The sequence below is a fragment of the Chiloscyllium plagiosum genome, unplaced genomic scaffold (genome assembly GCF_037043375.1).
Source record: "Chiloscyllium plagiosum isolate Xiang-an unplaced genomic scaffold, Cpla_swu_hap1 HiC_scaffold_9, whole genome shotgun sequence".
NCBI classification, from domain to species: Eukaryota; Metazoa; Chordata; class Chondrichthyes; order Orectolobiformes; family Hemiscylliidae; genus Chiloscyllium; species Chiloscyllium plagiosum.
In genome coordinates, this window is record NW_028270147.1 from 1,815,038 (window position 1) to 1,838,326 (window position 23,289).

The window sequence follows — 23,289 nt, forward strand, 5'->3', positions numbered from 1 at the left end:
AAACAGGGCATTCCCCTCATTGCAGAGTCTGATCCCAGTCAGTTAGGAAATCAATCAGTGATGTCTCCGGGAGCTCTCTCCTCGTATTCCGGTAACATTCTCTGTAATAACAGCAGCAGGAGTGGCCCTTTGTGCTCATTGTCTGGTGTCTGTTTGAACAGCCCCATGTAATGAAGAGGCTGACAGATTTACCAGGGACAGAGTCAGACTGACTGGAAGGTCACTGTGTGCAAAGGTGAGATGGTGATGTTCCTGCCCGCTGCTGGCTGGCCGTTTGGATTTACACAGTGTAGTGGGAGTGGGGCATTGCGAACTGGTACCCTCTGTCCTGTCCTCTGGCTGGGATTGGAGACGGGCAGTAAGAGTCTCAGTAAGAGACCCTCATAGACAGGACCCCGTGAGCTTTTCTGGGTCACACTCACACTGTCCCCGACAGGACAGGAACTGGTGAGCTCAAAGCACATCACAAACCGGGATCATTCTGGGATCGCCTGTCCTCTGGAGCAGGCAGTCAGATGATGTTCTGTCCACCATCCAATGGGAGTGTTTGAGCCGAGGTAGGGATTTGAAATGATGCCCTAGCCAACACTCCTCCCTCAGTCAGCGATAGATTCAAATACTTCCCCAGTGTGTCACTATGGGATCATTCTGTGCCAAAGACAAAATCTTTAAAAATGACGAACTTGAAAGGATCCAGAGAAGGACAGGAAATGGACAGTCACCTTTCAATAAAGAGGTAGCACCAGTACACCTGTGATGGAGCGAAAGGCCTCCATATTTGGACCCTTTGATAGCCAGGGAGCTGCAGACATTTCTCAGCAGGTTTGGAGCTGACACCTCCTCCCCCAGTTCAAGGTGCTCTCTCTGTCTGCCTGAGGGAGATCCCACTGCATTGAGACTGAGCTGTCGGTAAATTGTTCTCTCAATCCTGCTCCCCATGTGTTGTGTTACAGCACATCCCGAGACAGCGTAAACCCCCATTCCCTCCCAATGAGAGTGGGCCAGAGGCTGGGGAAGCACAGGGCCTTGGGGACATGGTCATTGGGGACAGCAGCTGCAGGTGGTTGAGATGAGGGTGAGGCCATTCAGAAGGATATCAGGAAGCAGGCCAATTCACAAAGAGCCTCGGAAATCTGGCTCCCTCTCCCTCCCTCTCTCCCCCTCCCCCCCTCTCTCCCTCCCTCTCCCTCCCTCCCTCCCTCTCCCTCCCTCCCTCTCTCTCCCTCTCTCTCCCTCCCTCTCTCTCCCTCTCTCTCCCTCCCTCCCTCTCCCTCTCCCCCTCTCTCCCTCCCTCCCTCTCCCTCCCTCCCTCTCTCTCTCTCTCTCTCTCTCTCCCTCCCTCCCTCTCTCTCTCCCCCCCCCTCTCTCCCTCTCTCCCTCCCTCTCCCTCTCCCTCCCTCCCTCTCCCTCCCTCCCTCTCTCTCCCTCCCTCTCTCTCCCTCCCTCTCTCTCCCTCCCTCTCTCTCCCTCCCTCTCTCTCCCTTCCTCTCTCTCCCTTCCTCCCTCTCTCTCCCTCTCCCCCTCTCTCCTTCCCTCCCTCTCTCCCTGTTTCTGGGGACCAAGGAATTTGGAACGAAGGACGGGAAATGGAAGGAAAGGCCAATTGGAATCTGATTGAAATATGGAACAGGTTCAAAGGGCAGAGTGGTCTCGTACTTTTCCAGTGGCTTTGCTGAAATGGCAGGAGGCGGGTGGGAAAGAGGAAATTAATCCAATGCAGCCCTCCGTGGGGAATTTCACAAGGTGATGGTTTGAGGCTGGGACAGTCTCAGTCGTTTCCCATGGTTTGGAATGGGGGAGAATGATTCCCTGGAGATCAGTGAACACGTCCCCAGAACTGTCTTTCTCCCCCCATCCATCACTGAGACAGCAAACACCCAGTAAACATCAGACCAATGGACCGTCAGAAAAAGGAACAGAAGTAGGCCATTCAGCCCTTCGAGCCCTGTTCCGCCATTCAATAGGATGATTGGCTGATCCAACATTCCTCACATCAACTTTCCTCCCTTTTCCCCATAACCCGAGATGCCCCGAAATAATCAAGAATCTTTCAGCCTTAAATATCCACAAGGACTCTCCCCCCACAGCTCCCTGTGTTACGGAGTTCCAAAGACTCACTTCCCTCTGAGAGAGGAACGTTCCCCCTCATCTCAGTCTGAAATTGGTGCCCCTTTATTCTGAGACTGTGCCCCTCTGGTCTGAGAGACCCCATGAGGGGAAACATCCTCTCAGCGTGAATCTGAGAGAGAGCCTGGGGACATTCAATTCTCACCGTCCTTTCAGGGCTCAGTCAGGAGACTGACAAGAGGAGAGTGTGTAGAGGTCAGACAGTGACTGTGAGATTTCCCAGGAGAGGGAGAGACACAGCCACAATCACTGAACAGAAACATTGGCTGTGGAAGGAGAGACAGGCTCCCTGCCTGAGCGTTACACAGGAACCTTTCATTTCTTCAGCCTCCGACACAGCGCTGGGATAACCAGCAATTGTGGACCTTCTCCTGCATGGAAAACTTGCGCCCACACCTCCCCCCCTCACCTCCCTCCAAGGCCCAAGGGATCCTTCCATATCCACCACAAATTCACCTGCACCTCCACACACATCATTTATTGCATCCTCTGCACCCGATGTGGCCTCCTCTATATTGGGGAGACAGGCCGCCTACTTGCGGAGCGTTTCAGAGAACACCTCTGGGACACCCGGACCAACCAACCCAACCATCCTGTGGCTCAACACATTCAACTCCCCCTCCCACTCCACCAAGGACATGCAGGTCCTTGGCCTCCTCCATCGCCAGACCATAGCAACACGACGGTTGGAGGAAGAGCGCCTCATCTTCTGCCTGGGAACCCTCCAACACAAGGGATGAACTCAGATTTCTCCAGTTTCCTCATTTCCCCTCCCCCCACCCTGTCTCAGTCCCAACCCTCGAACTCAGCACCACCTTCCTAACCTGCAATCTTCTTCCTGACCTCTCCGCCCCCACCCCATTCCGGCCTATCACCCTCACCTTGACCTCCTTCCATCTATTGCATTTCCAACGCCCCTCCCCCAAGTCCCTCCTCCCTACTTTTTTTTTTAGATTACATTACAGTGTGGAAACAGGCCCTTCGGCCCAACAAGTCCACACTGACCCGCCGAAGCGAAACCCACCCATACCCCTACATTTACCCCTTCACCTAACACTACAGACAATTTAGCATGGCCAATTCACCTGACCTGCACATCTTTGGGCTGTGGGAGGAAACCGGAGCACCCAGAGGAAACCCACACAGACACGGGGAGAATGTGCAAACTCCACACAGACAGTCAGACACCTGAGGTGGGAATTGAACCCGGGTCTCTAGCGCTGTGAGGCAGCAGTGCTAACCACTGTGCCACCGTGCCGCCCTTTTATCTTAACCTGCTTGGCACTCTCTCCTCATTCCTGAAGAAGGGCTTATGTCCGAAACGTCGATTTTGCTGCTCGTCGGATGCTGCCTGACCTGCTGTGCTCTTCCAGCACCACTGATCCAGACACTCAAGAGATTCACAGACCGAGTTACACAGTTTTCATCAACAAGGGGTCAAGGGTTACAGGCAGAGTATAAGGGGAAGGGACAGAAGGGAAATGAGGTCACTATCAGATCAGCCAATCAGAGATTATTGAATGTTGGGCATATCCAATGGGCCGAATGGCCAATTCCTGCTCCTGTTTCTCATTGAGTTCAAAATGAAATGTTCATCTTCCTGGGAATCTGTCCCTTTACGTCTCCAAGAAGTGAATCATCTTTCTCAGTGACTCTTTCCTCCCAGACTTGACAGCGGGTGAGAGATTGGTCGGGTGTGGTTCATAAATGCAATTTAACAAAAAGCAATGCCAGAAATCAGCTCTCTCACTATCCTCAAGGAATCTTCCCATTCAGAAAGGGACCATTCAGCCCACAATATCAATGCTGTTCCAGGTCCCAGTTTATGATGTGATTTTAGTCAGTACTTTCTGTATTAAAACTGGACACAAAATGCTGGAAAAGATGGCCTGTCAAGGGTCACCTGACTTATTTGGTGGAAGGAAATCCCTCCCTTGCCACAAAAGGAACTTTCCAGACTGATGTCTATCAATGTCCTTTTCCTGAAACCAATCAGAAAGGGCAATGATCATCAGATGGACTGGGTCACTCAGAAACAATAACACTGACCATCTTAAAGCTACAAGATGTTCAACCACAACACCGAATATTAGAATCAGCACAAACCCAATCTCTTTGTTTGTAAAAGGACTTTGAACTGGCAAACAGCTCACATGAAGAGACAGCCATGTTTTCTGTCTCCTTCTAAACCCAGCAGCTGCTTGTAAACTGTTCCACCAGAAATTGATCAAATCCTTTGCCATTAATTCAACCAGACAAGGGAACTAATATATTGTCTTGACAACGGGAGATTCCAACAGAGAAAGGAACTGCCCTCCACCTTCACATTCACCCAAGGACCAACATGTGAGAAATTCGACTGTGAGAGATCTCACAACCTTGTGAAATCCCTTCACTTTATAAAAACCCTCACTTCAACTTCAAAGCTTCAAAACAATCCAACATTTAAAAGGCATTTGGACAAATACATGGACAGGAAAGGATTAGAAGGATATGGGCCAAGTGCAGGGAAATGGGGTTAGTGTGGACAGACATTTTGGACAGCATGGGCCAGCTGGGCCAAAGGGCCTGTCTGTGAGCTGTAGGACTCTCTGACTCTGCGGGCCTGTCTCACAGGAGACTGGAGATGGTCAATCTGACAGTGAGATAAATTTCATCTGTTGTACCTTCACCGATAAACTTTTATATTTTTGAACTCACTGATGCTTGCTGCTGACCTTATTGAACCGGGATCCACATCAGGAGGAAGCAAACATACCTCATAAATCCTAAATAGCCAAAGTCAAAAAGTGTGGTGCTGGAAAAGCACAGCCAGTCAGGCAGTATCCCAGGAGCAGGAGAGTCGACGTTTTGAGCATAAGCTCTCCATCGGGAGCTCTTCATCATCTGAGGAAGGGCTTAAGCTTGAAACGTTGATTCTCCTGCTCCTCGGATGCTGTCTGGCTGGCTGTGCTTTACCAGAACCACACTCTCGAATCTGATCTCCAGCATCTGCTGTCCTCACTTGCTCCTAAATAGCCAAAGACTGGTTGTTGCTGGGCAGTGAAGGAGACATGTACGTTCTGTCTGTGACCTCCAGAGGTTTCTGTCATTTGGTGACAGTCTCATTGCTGTCTGGGAGCTTGCTGTGCACAGTTGGTAGCTGGGTTTCTTCTATCAACACAGTGACTACATCTCACAAGGATCTCATTGGCTGACCATGCTACCTGCCTGCAACTGTCCCACAGTTAGATTCCCAAATTCATAGGAGACAGAGAGAGAGAGAGAGACGGTGTGTAAGGGAGAGAGAGAGAGAGACGGTGTGTAAGGGAGAGAGAGAGAGAGACGGTGTGTAAGGGAGGGAGAGAGAGGCGGTGTGTAAGGGAGGGAGAGAGAGACGGTGTGTAAGGGAGGGAGAGAGAGACAGTGTGTAAGGGAGGGAGAGAGAGACGGTGTGTAAGGGAGGGAGATGGTGTGTAAGGGAGAGAGAGAGTGTGTGTGTGTGGGAGACAGATTGGAAGAGAAAGAGTAAGGGAGAGAGAGTAAGATAGAGGCAGATGGAGAGCGAGAGTCAGAGAGTGATACACAGATGGACAGAGAGAGACAGATCGATGGAATTTGAAAGACTGAGATCAAAAGAAATGAAATGTGAGACAGAGAGGGGTGAGAGATCCAGAGTAATAGACAGAGGAGGAGAGACTGAGAGAAACAGAAAGTGAGAGAAGAGAGGGAGCAGAGACCTGTGATAAAAGAGAAAGCGAGAGACCCGTGAAACAGCCCAAGGTTCAGGCAGTGAGGAGAAACAGCCACTTACTGTCACTGGTCCCTGGGATTTCACTGTGGAACAGTTTGATCTCCTGCTGCTGTGTCCCGGTCACACTGTTGGGAATCCTGCGTTCTCCTGGTTTTCCCGCAAAGGATCCTTCAGGAACAGAGAGGGAAGGAGAGAGATGACAGGGATAAGCTGCAAGACAGATCCCCCTGGTCCCTCCACAAAACAGAATGCTGACAGTCTGGAGATGCTTTGTGTTCGAAGGTTCTCCGAGCTCAGAGTGACTTTGTCACAAGTCTGTCTCGTCCGTCCCTGGCTCCCACCCCCTCGGCCTGTCAGAGTTCAACAAAGCTTCTTGATGCTGCTACACTCCTTCCTCCAGGTTCAATGAGGAATTCAATCTCAGTGAGTGAGTGTGTGAGTGTGTCTGTGTGTCTGTGAGTGTGTCTGTGTGTGTGTGTGTGAGAGTGAGCCTGGCTCTGTGTGTGAGTGTGTCTGTGAGTGTGTCTGTGTGTGTGTGTCTGTGTGTCTGTGAGTGTGTGTGTGTGTGTGTGTGTGTCTGTGAGTGTGTGTGTGAGAGTGAGCCTGGTTCTGTGTGTGTGTGAGTGTGTGTGTGTGAGAGTGAGCCTGGCTCTGTGTGTGTGTGTGTGTGTGTGAGAGTGTGAGCCTGGCTCTGTGTGTGAGTGTGTGTGTGTGTGAGTGAGTGTGTGTGAGTGTGTGTGTGTGTGTGAGAGTGAGCCTGGCTCTGTGTGTGAGTGTGTGTGTGTGAGAGTGAGCCTGGCTCTGTGTGTGAGTGTGTGTGTGTGAGAGTGAGTGAGTGTGAGCCTGGATCTGAGTGTAAGTGAGTGAGTGAGTGTGAGCCTGGCTCTGTGTGAGTGTGAGTGAGTGTGTGAGTGTGAGCCTGGATCTGAGTGTAAGTGAGTGAGTGAGTAAACTGGGAGCAGGCACTCACTGGAACGTTATGTCACTCTCTGTTCTTTCAGCTGTCTGACTGCTGCTTATGAAAGGCTCCGTGTGGATTGGGTAGCGACTCGATGACATCTGGGCACTGATTGGCTTTTTTCACATTTACATCGCACTGACAGGGTTACAATGAAAACAAACACTAAGCTGCATCTACATAGCACCGTCCACACGCTTCAAAATCAGACAGGTAACACAGGGGAATGCATCACAGCAAACTGAGTCAGGGAGAAATAAAGAGAGGGATGTAGGGGCTGGAGGGGGTTACAGAGATAGGGAGGGATGGAGGGGCTGGAGAAGGTGACAGGGATAGGGTGGGGTGTAGGGGCTGGAGGGGATTACAGAGACAGGGAGGGGGTGTAGGGGCTGGAGGGGGTTACAGAGATAGGGAGGGGGTGTAGGGGCTGGAGGGGGTTACAGAGATAGGGAGGGGGTGTAGGGGCTGGAGGGAGTTACAGAGATAGGGAGGGGGTGTAGGGGCTGGAGGGAGTTACAGAGATAGGGAGGGGGTGTAGGGGCTGGAGGAGGTTACAGAGATAGGGAGGGGGTGTAGGGGCTGGAGGAGGTTACAGAGATAGGGAGGGGTGTAGGGGCTGGAGGGGGTTACAGAGATAGGGAGGGGGTGTAGGGGCTGGAGGGGGTTACAGAGATAGGGAGGGGGTGTAGGGGCTGGAGGGGGTTACAGAGATAGGGAGGGGGTGTAGGGGCTGGAGGAGGTTACAGAGATAGGGAGGGGTGTAGGGGCTGGAGGGGGTTACAGAGATAGGGAGGGGGTGTAGGGGCTGGAGGGGGTTACAGAGATAGGGAGGGGGTGTAGGGGCTGGAGGGTGTTACAGAGATAGGGAGGGGGTATAGGGGCTGGAGGGGGTTACAGATTTAGGGAGGGGGTGTAGGGGCTGGAGGGGGTTACAGATTTAGGGAGGGGGTGTAGGGGCTGGAGGGGGTTACAGATTTAGGGAGGGGGTGTAGGGGCTGGAGGGGGTTACAGAGATAGGGAGGGGGTGTAAGGGCTGGAGGGGGTTACAGAGATAGGGAGGGGGTGTAGGGGCTGGAGGGGGTTACAGAGATAGGGAGGGGGTGTAGGGGCTGGAGGGGGTTACAGAGATAGGGAGGGGGTATAGGGGCTGGAGGAGGTTACAGAGATAGGGAGGGGGTGTAGGGGCTGGAGGGGGTTACAGAGATAGGGAGGGGGTGTAGGGGCTGGAGGGGGTTACAGAGATAGGGAGGGGGTATAGGGACTGGAGGGGGTCACTGGAGTGCTGTCCTTACAGCTGGTCCATGAGGTTTCCCTGATCCCTGAGACTGGGAGGGGGAAGCTGAGTCAGTAATGTCCATCTCAGATCACACAACATCATAGAGACAGAGAGAGATGAAAGTCACTGATAAAGTGTGAGGAACACAGACACACACTGTAACTGGTCTCAGTGAGGAACTGACACTGAGTCTATTAACATGAGGGAAATGTGCTCAATGATCTGGGAAATGTTAGTGGGAAAATCTCCAAGTATCAGTCTGGGGAGTGTTCAGTCACTCTGTCCAGAAATCCCACGTTCCCTCCGGTCCCAGCTGCTCTGTATCATTAACATTCCCCAGTGTTGCTCCATACGCCCTTGTCCAATGAAGTGCAGGTGCCAATGTTATAAATTCTGTGTCCTATGATCCTGCCCCAGTAGTTATCTGATGAAGGAGCAGTGCTCCAAAAGCTAGTGCTTTCAAATAAATCTGTTGGACTCTAACCTGGTGCTGTGTGATTGTTAACTTTGTCCTATAAACTCACCCATCACAGTCTCTGAAAGCTCCAATTAATCCCCAGAACCTACACCTTTCCCTGAGAGAGACAGTTCCAGATGCCCCCCCCCACTACCCCCCGTGTGGGTAGGTGGTTCCTGATCTCCCCCTGTAGGGCCTGGCTCAGATGGGAAGGTCCTGCCCCTTGTCCTGGACTCTCCCCCTCCTCTCTCCATCAACCCAATCAACTCCTTTTATGATCCCCTCCCAGTCTCAGGGATCAGGGAAACCTCATGGACCAGCTGTAAGGACAGCACTCCAGTGACCCCCTCCATGGGATCCCCCTTTAATCTTCGATACTCAGGGGATTACAATCCGGTCGATACAACCCGGCCTCGTCCTTTAACCCTTTCCTCCCCGGGATCATTCTGGTGAATCTGCTCTGTCCCCCCCAAGGCCAATCTCCCCTTCTTGAGGAGTAGGACGCAGACCTGAACCCGGTTCCTCCTGATGGGGCTCAGGCCATGACTGTGGGGAACAGAAGGTCCCATTGGTATCATTTGTGTTCCAGACTCTGAGATAAAGACCTTGGTCAGACACAAGAATGGGACAGAATCACCATTCACTATCTGCCTCCCTCCTTTACAAAGGAGAAGGCCAAGGGAACCCATTCGGAATGGAACCTTTCCCACAATCTCCTGCTTTCTTTCCAATTCTCTCCTCTTCCCAATGAGAGGGATGGACATTGGAGATTGGCAGTTCCCTTGGATTTACGTCCCTCCTCCGGAGCAGATGTCTCTGGGAAAGCATCATGTCAGCAGCTGACAGACGGAATTCAGGACAATGCTCACTGTGAGACTCGCTCTGTTTCATTCCATCTTTTAAGAAAATTCCATTTTCACCATCTGTCGTAGTGTGTCCTCACAACCCTAACCTGGGGTTTGGAATGACAACAATGGGTTTAAACCCCAATGCTATGTTTGTCCTTGGCCTGATGTACTGGTGTGTGCATAATTAGAGTAGATTACTTACAGTGTGGAAACAGGCCCTTCGGCCCAACATGTCCACACCGACCCGCCGAAGCGCAACCCACCCATACCCCTACATTTACCTCTTACCTAACACTATGGACAATTTAGCATGGCCAATTCACCTGACCTGCACATCTTTGGACTGTGGGAGGAAACCGGAGCACCCGGAGGAAACCCACGCAGACACGGGGAGCATGTGCAAACTCCACACAGTCAGTCGCCTGAGGTGGGAATTGAACCAGGGTCTCTGGCACTGTGAGGCAGCAGTGCTAACCACTGTGCCACCGTGCCGCCATTAAACACCCATTGGATATTAAACACCCCTGAAGACATGGAAATGAAATCACAGTCTCGCTGAGTGCTGTGATCAGCCCCTGTCAAAACAAACCAAGACGAAAGAATTTCAATTACCCTGTGATCCAAGAGTTCTAAAACCGAATGCTCAAGCACTGACATTGGCAGGTGAAGAGCTAAAGGGAGCAAGTTCACCTCCTTACCCAGGAGCTTCAGGATGTGAGGTATCCTGACTGGAAGCTCAACAAATTGGGAATCTCCACCGGACACTGGTTGGAACATTCATTTATCAGAAACTGGAAATCTGAGACTTTGTTGTCTCAGTAAGTTCCCTGGATCGCACTCTGTTTCCTTTAAACATGATTCCTGATCCCTCACCAGCCTGTACCATGTGATTGGTGTCTCATCGAGGATTGTAGCAATGGTGTTGTGAGGGGGTCCAGGAGAAACAGGAGAATCGGGGACAGTCTGAGGCAGGAGGTTTCTCAGATTCCCCGCACTCTGTGTGAAGACAAATTACATTGCAAACCTGGAATGTGTCAGAGTGAATTATCCCCACCTCGCTTCACGTTCCAGTTAAACAAAGATTTCTCCAGCTGACTAGTTCACATTCTGATCGTTTCCAGCAAGTCACTGAAATTGCAATAAAAAAAGATCCATTTCTCAGCAGCAAATCAGATTATTCTCTTTTCAAACATCCCAAACTGCACCAGAGGCAATCTTCAAATGTAGATTCAGTGTTTGGATATGAGCAGGAGTCCGTATAAAACAGAGAGCAGCCCTTTCTCCCCACACACCACTGTCACTTAATGCAGTGGGAATCTCACTGACAACTTCACATCTTTCTGAAGAAATGGACATTGACCGATCTGATCCATGGATGGGGACATTGATAACAACAGGAGGAAAAGAATGAAGGGAAGAGAAATCGAGGGAAGGGGAAAGTGAGACAGAGGAATAAAGAGAATGAGAGAAAAGAAAGGAAGAAATGAGAGACAGGGATAAAAAGGTGAGAATTAAACCAGAAAACAAACAATCCCCATTGGTCCCTGTCCACTCGAGACTCTCTAACCAGCAAGATTCAGGAAAGGGAGCGCGTTACGTGGAGAGACTGGGCCTGAGGGTTGGTGCGGGTTCAGTGGGCAGTGCTCTGGCCTGTGACTCTCCAACAGTTTCTGGTTCAAGACCCACTCCAGGCTGAATATAAAATCACACCTGACACCAGCAGCTGACCAACATGGAGCTGATGGGCCGATGGGTCATGCCCTGTGCTGTGGGTGTTACATTACTCTGTGAGTCCATGACAGTGGAGGGCTGAGGGGATGCTGCACTGTCACAGATGCCGTCTTTCAGGTGAGATGTCAGACTGAATCTCCACTTGCCCCGGTCAGGATGGGTCATCCATCCCATTGCACAGCCTGAAACAGGAGGGCTGGGGGGGAGCGGGGAGGGGGGGAGCTCTCCTCAACGTCCCGACCAACATTCATCCATCAATCAAAGCAGCCTCTCACTGACCTGAGACAACCAACACCATTGGCCTCATCAGTCTCATAACAGACAGTCCAACAGCACAGAAAGAGGCCATACAGTCCCTCCAGGCCTATCAGTCTCATTAACGATTCACTTTCAAATCTCATTCTTTGACCGAGCTTTCAGTGCCCTGTCCGAACATCTCCCAAAACCATTCGGTCTGATCACACACCCTGTGGACCTGGTGCTGGGCCCGAATCGAATTCACCTCTGCACGCTCTCGCACTGTCTCACCTTCACAGACACCCGCTCTCACACTGTCTCACCCTCACAGACGCCCGCTCTCACACTGTCTCACCTTCACAGACACCCGCTCTCGCACTGTCTCACCTTCACAGACACCCGCTCTCGCACTGTCTCACCTTCACAGACACCCGCTCTCACACTGTCTCACCTTCACAGACACCCGCTCTCACACTGTCTCACCTTCACACCCGCTCTCACACTGCCTCACCTTCACAGACACCCGCTCTCGCACTGTCTCACTTCACACCCGCTCTCGCATTGTCTCACCTTCACAGACACCTGCTCTCACACTGTCTCACCTTCACAGACGCCCGCTCTCACACTGGCACACCTTCACAGACACCCGCTCTCGCACTGTCTCACCTTCACAGACACCCGCTCTCACACTGGCTCACCTTCACAGACACCCGCTCTCACACTGTCTCACCTTCACACCCGCTCTCACACTGCCTCACCTTCACAGACACCCGCTCTCGCACTGTCTCACCTTCACACCCGCTCTCACACTGTCTCACCTTCACAGACACCCGCTCTCGCACTGTCTCACCTTCACAGACACCTGCTCTCACACTGTCTCACCCTCACAGACACCCACTCTCACACTTTCTCACCTTCACAGACACCCGCTCTCACACTGTCTCACCTTCACAGACACCCGCTCTCACACTGTCTCACCTTCACAGACACCCGCTCTCACACTGTCTCACCTTCACAGACACCTGCTCTCGCACTGTCTCACCTTCACAGACGCCCGCTCTCGCACTGTCTCACCTTCACAGACGCCCGCTCTCGCACTGTCTCACCCTCACAGACGCCCGCTCTCACACTGTCTCACCTTCACAGACACCTGCTCTCGCACTGTCTCACCTTCACAGACACCCGCTCTCGCACTGTCTCACCTTCACAGACACCCGCTCTCACACTGTCTCACCTACACAGACACACGCTCTCACACTGTCTCACCTTTGCAGACACCCGCTCTCACACTGTCTGACCTTCACAGACACCCGCTCTCACACTGTCTCACCTTCACAGACACCCGCTCTCGCACTGTCTCACCTTCACAGACACCCGCTCTCACACTTTCTCACCTTTGCAGACACCCGCTCTCACACTGTCTCACCTTCACGGACACCCGCTCTCACACTGTCTCACCTTCACAGACACCCGCTCTCACACTTTCTCACCTTTGCAGACACCCGCTCTCACACTGTCTCACCTTCACGGACACCCGCTCTCACACTGTCTCACCTTCACAGACACCCGCTCTCACACTGTCTCACCATCACAGACACCCGCTCTCACACTGTCTCACCTTCACAGACTCCCGCTCTCACACTGTCTCACCCTCACAGACACCCGCTCTCACACTGTCTCACCCTCACAGACACCCGCTCTCACACTGTCTCACCTTCACAGACACCCGCTCTCACACTGTCTCACCCTCACAGACACACGCTCTCACACTGTCTCACCTTCACACCCGCTCTCACACTGTCTCACCTTCACACCCGCTCTCACACTGTCTCACCCTCATAGACACCCGCTCTCACACTCTCTCACCTTCACAGACACCCGCTCTCGCACTGTCTCACCTTCACAGACACCCGCTCTCACACTGTCTCACCCTCACAGACACCCGCTCTCACACTGTCTCACCTTCACACCCGCTCTCACACTGTCTCACCTTCCCACCCGCTCTCACACTGTCTCACCCTCATAGACACCCGCTCTCACACTCTCTCACCTTCACAGACACCCGCTCTCACACTGTCTCACCCTCATAGACACCCGCTCTCACACTCTCTCACCTTCACAGACACCCGCTCTCGCACTGTCTCACCTTCACAGACACACGCTCTCACACTGTCTCACCTTCACAGACACCCGCTCTCGCACTGTCTCACCTTCACAGACACACGCTCTCACACTGTCTCACCTTCACAGACACCCGCTCTCGCACTGTCTCACCTTCACAGACACTCGCTCTCGCACTGTCTCCCCTTCACAGACACCCGCTCACATACTGTCTCACCTTCAGAGACACCCGCTCTCACACTGTCTCACCTTCACAGACACACGCTCTCACACTGTCTCACCTTCACAGACACCCGCTCTCACACTGTCTCACCTTCACACCCACTCTCACACTGTCTCACCTTCACAGATACCCACTCTTACACTGTCTCACGTTCACAGACAAACGCTCTAATACTCTCTCACCTTCACAGACACCCGCTCTTACACTGTCTCACCTTCACAGACACCCGCTCTCGCACTGTCTCACCTTCAGACACCCGCTCTCACACTGTCTCACCTTCACAGACACCCGCTCTCACACTGTCTCACCTTCACAGACGCCCGCTCTCACACTGTCTCACCCTCACAGACGCCTGCTCTCACACTGTCTCACCCTCACAGACGCCCGCTCTCACACTGTCTCACCCTCACAGACGCCTGCTCTCACACTGTCTCACCTTCACAGACACCGGCTCTCACACTGTCTCACCTTCACAGATACCCGCTCTCACACTGTCTCACCTTCACACCCGCTCTTATACTGTCTCACCTTCACAGATACCCACTCTCACACTGTCTCACCTTCACAGACACATGCTCTCATACTGTCTCACCTTCACAGACACCCGCTCTCACACTATCTCACCTTCACAGACACACGCTCTCACACTGTCTCACCTTCACAGACACCCGCTCTCGCACTGTCTCACCTTCACAGACACCCGCTCTCGCACTGTCTCACCCTCACAGACACCCGCTCTCACACTGTCTCACCTTCACAGACACCCACGCTCACACTGTCTCACCTTCACAGATACCCGCTCTCGCACTGTCTCACCTTCACAGACACACGCTCTCACACTGTCTCACCTTCACAGACGCCCGCTCTCGTACTGTCTCACCTTCACAGACGCCCGCTCTCGCACTGTCTCACCCTCATAGACACCCGCTCTCACACTGTCTCACCTTCACAGACACCCACGCTCACACTGTCTCACCTTCACAGATACCCGCTCTCGCACTGTCTCACCTTCACAGACACACGCTCTCACACTTTCTCACCTTCACAGACACCCGCTCTCGCATTGTCTCACCTTCACAGACACCTGCTCTCACACTGTCTCAACTTCACAGACGCCCGCTCTCACACTGTCTCACCTTCACAGACGCCCGCTCTCACTCTGTCTCACCTTCACAGACACCCGCTCTCATACTGTCTCCCCTTCACAGACACTCGCTCTCACACTGTCTCACCTTCACAGACGCCCGCTCTCACTCTGTCTCACCTTCACAGGCACTCGCTCTCACACTGTCTCACCTTCACAGACGCCCGCTCTCGCACTGTCTCACCTTCACAGACGCCCGCTCTCGCACTGTCTCACCTTCACAGACACCCGCTCTCACACTGTCTCACCTTCACAGACGCCCGCTCTCGCACTGTCTCACCTTCACAGACGCCCGCTCTCGCACTGTCTCACCTTCACAGACACACACTCTCACACTGTCTCACCTTCACAGATACCCGCTCTCACACTGTCCCACCTTCACAGACACCCGCTCTCATACTGTCTCACCATCACAGACACACACTCTCGCACTGTCTCACCTTCACAGACGCCCGCTCTCGCACTGTCTCACCTTCACAGACACACACTCTCGCACTGTCTCACCTTCACAGACACACGCTCTCATACTGTCTCACCTTCACAGACACACGCTCTCATACTGTCTCACCATCACAGACGCCCGCTCTCGCACTGTCTCACCTTCACAGACACACACTCTCGCACTGTCTCCCCTTCACAGACACTCGCTCTCGCACTGTCTCACCTTCACAGACGCCCGCTCTCGCACTGTCTCACCTTCACAGGCGCCCGCTCTCGCACTGTCTCACCTTCACAGATACACGCTCTCACACTGTCTCCCCTTCACAGACGCCCGCTCTCGCACTGTCTCACCCTCACAGACGCCCGCTCTCGCACTGTCTCACCTTCACAGACACCCGCTCTCACACTGTCTCCCCTTCACAGACACTCGCTCTCACACTGTCTCACCTTCACAGACACCCGCTCTCACACTGTCTCACCTTCACAGACACCCGCTCTCACACTGTCTCACCTTCACAGACGCCCGCTCTCGCACTGTCTCACCTTCACAGGCGCCCGCTCTCGCACTGTCTCACCTTCACAGATACACGCTCTCACACTGTCTCCCCTTCACAGACGCCTGCTCTCGCACTGTCTCACCCTCACAGACGCCCGCTCTCGCACTGTCTCACCTTCACAGACACCCGCTCTCACACTGTCTCCCCTTCACAGACACTCGCTCTCACACTGTCTCACCTTCACAGACACTCGCTCTCACACTGTCTCACCTTCACAGACACCCGCTCTCACACTGTCTCCCCTTCACAGATGCCCGCTCTCACACTGTCTCACCTTCACAGACGCCCACTCTCGCACTGTCTCACCTTCACAGATGCCCGCTCTCACACTGTCTCACCCTCACAGACGCCCACTCTCACACTGTCTCACCTTCACAGACGCCCACTCTCGCACTGTCTCACCTTCACAGACGCCCGCTCTCGCACTGTCTCACCCTCAGACGCCCGCTCTCGCACTGTCTCACCTTCACAGACACTCGCTCTCACACTGTCTCACCTTCACAGACACCCGCTCTCACACTGTCTCCCCTTCACAGACACTCGCTCTCACACTGTCTCACCTTCACAGACACCCGCTCTCACACTGTCTCCCCTTCACAGACACTCGCTCTCACACTGTCTCCCCTTCACAGACACCCGCTCTCACACTGTCTCCCCTTCACAGACACTCGCTCTCACACTCTCACCTTCACAGACGCCCACTCTCGCACTGTCTCACCTTCACAGACACCCGCTCTCGCACTGTCTCACCCTCACAGACGCCCGCTCTCGCACTGTCTCACCCTCACAGACACCCGCTCTCACACTGTCTCACCTTCACAGATGCCCTCGCCACTGAGAGTCCTCACTGGATTTCCCCAATGTGATATCACTGATGCCTGGTAAAGCACCGGCCCCTAACACACCTCCACTGCCATGAAGCTGCGTTGGATACTGACACCGCCAGGAACTCAAACTCTCTCCGATACCACCACCAGGAGTGTGTACTGTGCCCACTCAGCATGTTGGTAGGAGGCAGAGGCCTGTGTCCATTGGTATGGTTTTTAAGTTTGGAAATGACACCAAACTTGGAAATGTCGTGGACAGCGAAGACTGTTCCCTCAGATTACATCGGGAGCATGATCAGACGGGCCATTGGGCCAACTAGCAGCAAGATAGAGGTTAATTCAGGTAAATGTGAGGGGCTGCATTTTGGAAAGGCAAATCAGGCAGGACCTATACACTTAATGGTAAGGTCCTGGGGAGTGTTGCTGAACAAAGAAACCTCAGAGTGCAGGTTCATAGCTCCTTGAAAGTGGACTAGTAGGTAACTAAGATAGTGAAGGAGGCATTTGGACCTCTATTGGTGAGTGCACTGAGTACAGGAGTTGGGAGGTCATGTTGTGGCTGTACCGGACATTAGTTAGGCTGCTTTTGAAATACTGTGTTCAATTCTGCTGTAGGAAAGATGCTGTTAAACTTGAAAGGCTGCAGAAAAGATTTGGAAAGTTTGAAGCTATAGGGAGGGACTGAACAGGCTGGGGCTGTTTTCCCTGGAGCGTTGGAGACTGAGGGGTGATCTTATAGAGGTTTATAAAACCATGAGGAGCAAGGATTGGGTAAATGGGCAAAGTCTTTTCCCTGGGGTGGGGGAGTCCACATCTAGAGGGCATAGGTTTAGTGTGAGAGGGGAAAGATATAAAAGAGACAGAAAGAAACTGCAATGGAATGCAATAACAAGTGGGCAGAGTGGATGAGCCCTAGGCTCAGAAACCCAACCCCACCATCATCGCAGAGACATTGGAATCGGATAGGGAGAGGCAGGAGGAGGGAGGGGGCATGGATTGTGAGGGGGTGAGGAGAATGGAGACAAGGGGAGGAATAATGAGGAGGTGGAGGGGAGGAGGGAGTGAGAGATTTCTGCGAGCTTTATTCATTCACTCATGGGATGAGGGCATCACTGGCCGAGCAGCATTTATTGCCCATCCCTAATTACCCAGGGAGCAGTTGAGTCAACCCCTCTGGGTCTGGAGTCACATGTAGGCCAGACCAGCCGTTCCCTTCCCTGAAGGGTATTAGTGACCCAGATGGGTTTTTCCCAACAATCAACAGTGGTTTCCTGGTCATCATTAGACTCTTAATTTCAGATTAGATTAGATTACTTACAGTGTGGAAACAGGCCCTTCGGCCCCAACAAGTCCACAACGAAGTTAACGAAATAAGGTAGGTGAACTTGCAGCGTGGGTTGGTACCTGGGACTTCGATGTTGTGGCTATTACGGAGACATGGCTAGAACAGGGACAGGATTGGCTGTTGCAGGTTCCAGGATTTAAATGTTTTAGTAGGGTCAGAGGTGGGGGTAAAAGAGGGGGAGGTGTGGCATTGCTTGTCAAAGATAGTATTACAGCGGTGGAAAGGACGATGGATGAAGACTCGCCATCTGAGGTAGTTTGAGCTGAGGTTAGGAATAGGAAAGGTGAGGTCACCCTGTTAGGAGTCTTTTACAGGCCTCCCAATAGTCCTAGAATCATTGAAGAAAGGATAGGGAAGGTGATTCAGGAGATGAGTGACAGTAATAGGGTGGTTGTTATGGGGGACTTTAACTTTCCTGATATTGATTGGGAAAGCTATAGCTCAAGTTCGTTAGATGGGGCAGTGTTTGTTCAATGTGTGCAGGAGGGTTTCCTGACACAATATGTAGATAGGCCAACAAGAGGTGAGGCCATACTGGATTTGGTTCTGGGTAACGAACCAGGCCAGGTGTTAGGTGTTAGAATTAGAGGTAGGTGAGCACTTTGGGGATAGTGACCATAATTCGGTGATTTTTACACTCGTGATGGAGAGGGATAAGTGTGCACTACAGGGCAAGAGTTATAGCTGGGGGCAGGGAAATTATGATGCAGTGAGGCATGACTTAGGATGTGTGGCTTGGAAAAGTAGACTCCAAGGCAAGAGTGTAAATGATATGTGGAGCTTGTTCAAGGAGCAACTATTGAGTGTCTTTGATAATTATGTACCTGTCAGGCAGGGAGGAAAGGGTCGTGCGAGGGAGCCGTGGTTTAATAAGGAATTGGAATCCCTTGTTAAATGGAAGAGGGCGGCCTATCTCAAGATGAGACGTGAAGGTTCAATTGGGGCGATTGAGAGTTATAGGGTAGCCAGGAAGGACCTGAAGAGAGAGCTAAGAGCAGCAAGGAGGGGACATGAAAGGTCCTTAGTCGGTTGGATTAGGGAAAACCCTAAGGCTTTCTATAGGTATGTCAGGAATAAAAGAATGACTAGGGTAGGAATAGGTCCAGTCAAGGATAGTAGTGGGAAGTTGCGTGTGGAGGCGGAAGAGATTGGGGAGACACTGAATGAATACTTTTCTTCAGTATTTACTCAGGAACAGGGCATTGTCGTCGATGTGAATACTGAGTCACAAATAAGTAGAATGGATGGCTTTGAGGTATGTAGAGAAGAGGTGTTGGAAATCCTGGAAAAGGTGAAAATAGATAAGTCCCCTGGGCCTGATGGCATTTATCCTAGGATTCTCTGGGAAGCAAGGGAGGAGATTGCAGAGCCATTGGCCTTGATTTTTATGTCCTCGTTGTCTACTGGAGTAGTGCCAGAAGACTGGAGGATAGCAAATGTGGTTCCCTTGTTCAAAAAGGGGAGTAGGAATAACCCTAGTAACTATAGGCCGGTGAGTCTCACTTCTGTTGTGGGCAAAGTCTTAGAGAGAATTGTAAGGGATAGGATTTATGCACATCTGGATAGGAATAATGTGATCAAGGATAGTCAGCATGGTTTTGTGAAGGGCAGGTCGTGCCTCACAAACCTTATTGAATTCTTTGAAAAGGTGACGAAGGAGGTTGATGAGGGGAAAGCGGTAGATGTGGTATATATGGATTTTAGTAAGGCGTTTGATAAGGTTCCCCATGGTAGGCTACTGCAGAAAATACGGAGATATGGCTTTGAGGGTGAGTTGGAGGTTTGGATTAGGAATTGGCTGGATGGAAGAAGACAGAGGGTAGTAGTTGATGGCAAAGTTTCTTCATGGAGTGCCGTCACTAGCGGTGTTCCGCAAGGATCTGTTTTGGGACCATTGCTGTTTGTCATTTTTATAAATGACCTGGAAGAGGGGTTAGAAGGTTGGGTGAGCAAGTTTGCGGATGATACGAAAGTCGGAGGAGTTGTTGACAGTGAGGAAGGATGTGGCAGGTTACAGCAGGATATAGAGAAGCTGCAGAGCTGGGCAGAAAGGTGGCAAATGGAATTCAATGTAGCTAAATGTGAGGTGATTCACTTTGGGAAGAATAACAAAAAGATGGGGTACTGGGCTAATGGTCGGATACTTGGTAGTGTGGATGAGCAGAGTGATCTTGGTGTCCATGTACACAGATCTCTGAAAGTTGCCACCCAGGTAAATAGTGCGGTGAGGAAGGCATATGGCGTACTGGCTTTTATTGGTAGAGGAATTGAGTTCCGGAGTCCTGAGGTCATGATGCAGTTGTATAAAACTCTGGTGCGGCCGCATCTGGAATATTGTGTGCAGTTTTGGTCGCCATACTATAGGAAGGATGTGGAGGCACTGGAACGGGTGCAGAGGAGGTTTACCAGGATGTTGCCTGGTATGGTAGGAAGATCGTATGAGGATAGACTGAGACACTTGGGGCTGTTTTCATTAGAGAAAAGAAGGTTTAGGGGTGACTTGATTGAGGTGTACAAGATGATTAGGGGGTTAGATAGGGTTGACAGTGTGAACCTTTTCCCGCGTATGGAGTCGGGTATTACAAGGGGGCATAGCTTTAAATTAAGGGGGGGTAGATATTGGACTGAAGTTAGGGGTAGGTTCTTCACTCAGCGAGTCGTAAGTTCATGGAATGCCCTGCCAGCAGCAGTGGTGGACTCTCCCTCTTTATGGGCATTTAAGCGGGCATTGGATAGGTATATGGAGGATAGTGGGTTAGTATAGGTTAGGTGGGCTTGGATCGGCGCAACATCGAGGGCCAAAGGGCCTGTACTGCGCTGTATTCTTCTATGTTCTATGTTCTATGTTCTATGACCCTCCAAAGAGCAACCCACCCAGACCCATTCCCTCTCACCTAACACTACGGGCAATTTAGCATGGCCAATTCACCTGACCTGCACATCTTTGGAATGTGGGAGGAAACCGGAGCACCCGGAGGAAACGCACGCAGACACAGGGAGAACGTGCAAACTCCACACAGACAGTTGCCTGAGGCGGGAATTGAACCCGGGTCTGTAGCGCTGTGAGGCAGCAGTGCGAACCACTGAGCCACCGTACTGCCCCAAATTCAGACTCTCTGAATTATTAATTCAAACCCCACTCTTTGCCATGGTGGGATTTGCACCTGGCTCCCCAGAACATCCAGAGAAAGTGAGGACTGCAGCTACTGGAGATCAGAGACAAGAGTGTGGTGCTGGAAAAGCACAGCAGGTCTGGCAGCATCTGGGGAGCAGGAGAATCGATGTTTCGGATATAAGCCTTCCATCAGGAATATCCGAAACGTGGATTCTCCTGCTCCTCGGATGCTGCCCGATCTGCTGTGCTTTTCCAGCACCTCACTCTCGACTCCCCAGAACAGGGGCTGAGTTTCAGGATTAATAGCTGAGCTATAATACCATGAGACCATGACCTCCCAGGTGGGGGAGACGTTACTGTGGGACTGTGATGTTTTGGAGGATAAGTCCCTCAGTTCTGGTGCTACACAGCAGCTTCAGGATCTCTGTGAGATACGAACGGCAGAGCTTCAGGGGCTGTGAACAGTTTCACAGCGAGTAATATCGTTAGAGTGGGGGGTGGGAAATGGAGTGGACAATGGGGTGGGTTAATTCTACAATTCCCCAGACTGTGGGTGATTCAATACAGAACCGTTCTCACCCAAGGAGGAACATTGAACAGAGAACAGTACAGTACAGGCCCTTCGGCCCTTGATGTTATGCTGACCTTTTACCTTGGAACAAGATCAGACTAACCTACAAACCCTTCATTTTACTATCATCCAGGCACCTATCCAAGAGTCACTTAAATGTCCCTAATGTCTCTGACTCTACTCCCACCGCTGGCAGTGCATTCCACACACCCCCCACTCTCTGTATAAAGAATCTACCTCTACCATCTCCCTTAAACCTTCCTCACCTTAACATTATGTCCCTCATGACAGACATTTCTGCCCTGGGAAAAAGTCCCTGTCTATCCACTCTATCTATGCCTCTCATCATCTTGTACACCTCTATCAAGTCACCTCTCATCCTTCTCCTCTCCAATGAGAAAAGCCACAGCTTCCTCAACCTCTCTTCATAAGACACACCCTCCAGTCCAGGCAGCATCCTGGGATATCTCCTCTGCACCCTCTCTAAAGCTTCCACATCCTTCCTATAATGAGACAACTAGAACTGAACATAATATTCCAGGAGTGGTCTAACCAGGGCTTTATAGAGCTGCACCATATCTCAATCCCCCGCTAATGAAAGCCAACACACTATATGCCTTCTTAACAACCCGATCAACCTGGGTGGCAACTTGGAGGGATCTATGGACATGGACCCCAAGATCCATCTGTTTCTCCCCAGTGCCAAGAATCCTGTATTCTGCATGCAAATGCAACTTTCCAAACTGAATCACCTCACACTTTTCCAGGTTGAACTCCATCTGCCACGTCTCAGCCCAGCTCTGCACCCTGTCAATGTCCCATTGCAGCCTACAACAGCCCTCCACACTATTCACAACTCCACCAACCTTCGTGTCATTGGCAAACTTACTAACCCACCTTTCCACTTCCTCATCCAAGTCACTTAGGAAAATCACAAAGAGCAGAGGTCTCAGAACAGTTCCCTGTGGAACACCACTGGTCACCGAGCTCCAGACTGAATACTGTCCATCTACTATCTGTCTTCTATGGGCCAGCCAATTCTGTACCCAGACAGCCAGGTTTCCCAGTATCCCCCGGGTCTTTACGTCCTGAATGAGACTACCATGGAGAATCTTATCAAACACCTTGCTAAAATTCATGTACACAACATCCACTGCTCTACCTTCATCAACATATTTTGTCACATCCTCAAAAAATTAAATCACCAAGCCAAGCTGACTGGAAGGGGCGTAGACTCTGAGCTGATGGAATTGTTGACTGCACAGTGGCTGTTGAAGATAGAGAGATGAATCCACGGTTCCCTCAATCCTGAGGGTTTGCCCCTTCCATCTGGCCTGGCAATTAATCCAGGATTATTTCTCTTTCCTCATTTCTTGAGATCATTTTTATTTCCTGGTTCTCTTCAACAGAGAAACAATCCGTTTCCTGAGACACACCGCCCAAGGGCTGACATTTAATCTCTCTCTGTTTGAAGAACGATGGAACATGAATTTTCCCTGAACTGTCCCAGAGAGAACCTGGAAAGCTGCTGGTGTCATTGAAGAGAGAGGTTTCCTCACGGAACCCGATCAGATTCAA

The 23,289-nt window shown here is 51.6% G+C and overlaps 1 protein-coding gene across 2 annotated transcripts in view; it reads right to left on the minus strand.

Moving 5' to 3' along the window:
- Positions 1-6,804, minus strand: part of LOC122548752 (netrin-G1-like) — a 140,188-nt gene extending 133,384 nt beyond the window's left edge. Inside the window, exons 1-2 of one of the 2 annotated variants that reach the window (XM_087990246.1) lie at positions 6,618-6,804; positions 5,921-6,351 (exon numbers count right to left, since the gene is read on the minus strand). The gene's annotated coding sequence lies outside the window, so the exon portion shown is untranslated. Of the gene's footprint in view, positions 1-5,920 lie in introns of both variants that reach the window. The other variant, XM_087990247.1, reaches the window with a different exon arrangement.
- Positions 6,805-23,289: the final 16,485 nt, after the last annotated feature.